Source organism: Meriones unguiculatus, chromosome 5 (genome assembly GCF_030254825.1).
Source record: "Meriones unguiculatus strain TT.TT164.6M chromosome 5, Bangor_MerUng_6.1, whole genome shotgun sequence".
Lineage (NCBI taxonomy): Eukaryota > Metazoa > Chordata > Mammalia > Rodentia > Muridae > Meriones > Meriones unguiculatus.
In genome coordinates, this window is record NC_083353.1 from 34,440,810 (window position 1) to 34,445,071 (window position 4,262).

General features: G+C 39.5%; 1 pseudogene; it reads left to right on the forward strand.

Annotated features, from left to right (window-relative positions):
• Positions 1-662: 662 nt before the first annotated feature.
• LOC110540183 (eukaryotic translation initiation factor 5-like) lies at positions 663-3,499 on the forward strand (annotated as a pseudogene).
• The last annotated feature ends 763 nt before the right edge of the window (positions 3,500-4,262 follow it).

Consider the following 4,262-nt stretch of genomic DNA (forward strand, 5'->3'; position numbering starts at 1 on the left):
ACACAAGCAAAGTCACAACATGATAATAGCTATCTGTTCTATCATTATCTTCTTATGCCTTTAGAGCAGGTCTTCTCCCAAACCTGGGGTTCATATTTGCTTGGCTCAATGAAGACCAACAAGCTGCAGAACTCATTTAGGCTTTGTGCCCATCACAGCTGGCTTTACACGTATTTAAAGGATTCCAAGATTGTTACATGAGCATTGGGTCCTAAACTCTAGTCCTTATTATTGCAAAGCAAGCATTCTTAATCAGAGGACTAGGTCTCCAACCAAATGTATGTTATTTATTATAAACCTGTGAAAATAAAAATAAAAATGTGGCAAATGAGTTTGAAATGAATTTACATGGGAGAGTGCAAAGGTTGATAATGTTCCCTTTTGCAGTTGTGTGATAAGTATATAAGCATCCCTTCAAAACAGGTGTACTTGCAGTCAGAGTGAAAACATTCCAAAGAGCTGTTGCACAGCCACTGGTATCTGTATTGGGGAAACAGCATACAACCAAGAAGCTTACAGCTTCAGTGGTGAAAATTTTTCATGTCAAGGACCCAGAACTCTTGCAGTCATTTATATCATCCCTTCTTCTCTAGACAGAAGATCCCAAAGCGTTGCAATCAAAGATCTTTTAATCTTATTGATAAAGTCAATAATAAGCCAAAATGTCTGTCAGTGTCAAGCACAACATGTCAGATCAGTTCTATCACTACAAGATACCCTGTTTGATTGCTAAGGTTGAGGGCAAAGGAAATGGAATCAAGACAGTTATAGTCAACATGGTTGACATTACAAAGTGCTTACTCAGCCTCCACTGTATCCCACCAAATATTTTGGTTGTGAGTTGGGAGCACAGACCCAGTTTGATGTTCAGAATAACTGTTATATTGTCAATGGATCTCATGAGGTGAATAAGCTGCAAGACATCTTAAAAAAATGTTTCTCACCAACAGCACAGGCTCTAAGAGCAACAATCAATAAATGGGACCTCCTGAAACTGAAAAGCTTCTGTAAAGCAAAGGGCACCATTATCAAAACAAAACAACTGCCTACAGATTGGGAAAGAATCTTCACCAACCCTTTATCTGACAGAGGGCTAATATCCAGTATATATAAAGAACTAAAGAAGCTGTAAAGCAGCAAACCAAGTAATCCAATTAAAAAATGGGGAACAGAGCTAAACAGAGAATTCTCAATAGAGGAATATCGAATGGCAGAGAAACACTTAAAGAAATGCTCAACCTCATTATCCATCAGGAAAATTCAAATCAAAACGACACTGAGATTTCACCTTACACCCATCAGAATGGCCAAGATCAAAAACTCAAGTGACAACACATGCTGGAGAGGTTGTGGAGAAAGGGGAACCCTCCTCCATTGCTGGTGGGAATGTAAACTTGTACAACCACTTTCAAAATCAATCTGGCACTTTCTCAGACAACTAGGAATAGTGATTCCTCAAGATCCAGCCATACCACTCCTAGGCATATACCCAAAACAGACTCAAGTACACAATAAGGACATTTGCTCAACCATGTTTGTAGCAGCTTTATTTGTAATAGCCAGAAGCTGGAAACAGCCCAGATACCCCTCAACTGAAGAATGGATGCAGAAATTGTGGTACATCTACACAATGGAATATTACTCAGCAATGGAAAATAAGGAAATCATGAAATTTGCAGGTAAATGGTGGGATCTGGAAAGGATCATCCTGAGTGAGCTGTCCCAGAAGCAGAAAGACACACTTGGTATATACTCACTCAGATAGACATGTAATATAGGATGAACCTACTGAAATCTATACATCTAAACAAACTAATCAAGACAGAGGACCCTGACTAAAATGCTCAATCCTCATCCCGAAAGGCAAAGAGGAAGGACATCAGAGGAGGAAGAAAACAGGAAACAGGCTGGGAATTTGCCACAGAGGGCCTCTAAAAGGCTCTGCCCTGCAGATTATCAAAGCAGACGCTGAGACTCATGGCCAACTGTTGGGCAGTGTGCATGGAATCTTATGTAAGAAGTGGGAAATAGTAAAATCTGGAGAGGACAGGAACTCCACAAGGAGAGCAACAGAACCAGAAATTTGAACACAGGGGTCTTCCCAGAGACTCATACTCCAACCAAGTACCATGCATGGAGATAAGCTAGAACCCCTGCACAGATGTAGCCCATGGCAGTTTAGTGTCCAAGTTGGTTACATAGTAATGGGAAGAGGGACTGCCTCTGACATAATCTGATTGGCCTACTCTCTGATCACCTCCCCCTGAGTGGGGAGCAGCCTTACTAGACCACAGAAGACAACAATGCAGCCACTCCTTATGTGATCTGATAGACTAAGATCAGAAGGAAGGAGAGGAGGACCTCCCCTATCAGTGGCTTGGGGAGGGGCATGTGTGAAAAAAGGGGAGGGAGAGTGGGTTCAGGAGGGGAGGATGGAGGAGATTATGGGGGGATACAAAGTCAATAAAGTGTAACTAATAAAAAAAATTAAAAAAAATGGTTCTCTGTCTTGAGTGTGAGAATCTTGAAACAGATCTGCAGGTCAATTCAAAGAAGCAAATGATAGACAATTCCTGTAAAGCCTGTGGGTATGGAGACATGCTTAACACACATTGTAAACTCTGTACATTCATTCTCAAAAACCCACCTGAGAATAGTGTCAGTGGTACAGGAAAAAAGAAAAGTAGAAAGGGCAAGGACAAGAAAAATGGTTCTGAATTCAGCGATGAGACACCACCACCAAATGAAATTAGTCATCCTCCACATGTTGTGGAAGAAGAGGAGGGTGATGGTCAGGGGGAGGATACAACTGAGGGAGCTCATAGGTGTAGAATGGTTGAAATAAGTGACCATGCAAAAGGTCTGACACTCAATGATGATTTGGAAAGAACTGTAGAAGAGCATGTCAACATCTTGTTTGATTTTGTTAAGAAAAAGAAAGAACAAGGTATTTTTGATTTATCTGATAAAAAAATTGTGGCTGAGGCAGAAAGACTGGATGTAGAAGCCATGGGTCCTCTTGTTTTGACTGAAGTTCTTGTTAATGAGAAGACAAAAGAGTAAATCAAGAAATACAGGTGCCATTTCGTAAGTTTTTGTCAAAACAACAAAAAGGCACAGTGGTACCTCTTCATGGTCAGGAGTGTGTGGAGGCAATGACTCAAACTCAGTTGCTCTCCAAGATTTCATGTATCTGGAAGGAGATTTGTGATGCAGACCTTTTAGAAGAGAACATCATCAGCTGGTCAAAAAAGGCCTCTAAGAAATATGTCTCAAAAGAACTTGACAAAAACATTGTGTCAAAGCAGAACAATTTATTAAATGATTGAAGGAAGCAGAGGAAGAATCTTCTTGTGGTGAGGAAGAAGATTAAGATGAAGATATTGAAGTGGTATATTTGAAGACTGCCAGTATACCAAAAGTTGAAACTGTGAAGTCTGACAACAAAGAGGATGACATTGATTCAAAAGCATGGATGCAACTTAGCCTAACAGTATAAGGCTGCACAATTTTCTCCATTATCAGCCAGAAGCAAAACATATATGTGCAAGAAGAGTAATGGCTTAACATCATGCTACATTTGATAACTAAAAAAGCTATTACTGGGGATGGTCTATAATGAAGCCCAATGAGACATATAGGGAATGCATACTTAACAGTGAGCAGTTGTTTGCTTATTTATAGCATGTTTCTTTTGGAAAACCTAGTGGTAGACACATTTGATCATATTTATACAGTTACAAAAAAATAAAGATTTGATTTTGGTCATTCTTCAGATTTTGGCCTCTGAATGGCTTATACTGAAGTAATTGGCTACTTTTAGGATGTTACACCATTTAAAGTAAGATCCTTGAGAATGGTAGATTGTTAGGTGTTGAAGCTTGCAGATGAAAACAATTGTAATGACCTTCCTCAGCCATTAAGAAATAAAGTATTCTAAAAGTTCTATCTCTAGTCCTAACCACTTTAGATCTACAACTGATAATTCTTGTCATGCTAAGGAAGATGATTAAATGATAGTGTGATTTCCTCATGAGAAATGAAAATGACCTACTTGTCCCATGCTTCTTAAGAACAAGTTTTGAAACTTGGAGTTGTGGGTTTTCATTTTGTGTACACACACCCCAAATTGTAGTCTTTGGAGTCATGCTCATTGCATATTGGACAAGCCAGGGAAATAGTGGCTCAGTGGACCTGACAGAAGAACCAGAATAAACCCGCACAACTATGGATATTTGATTTTTGACAAAAAAGGCAAAACC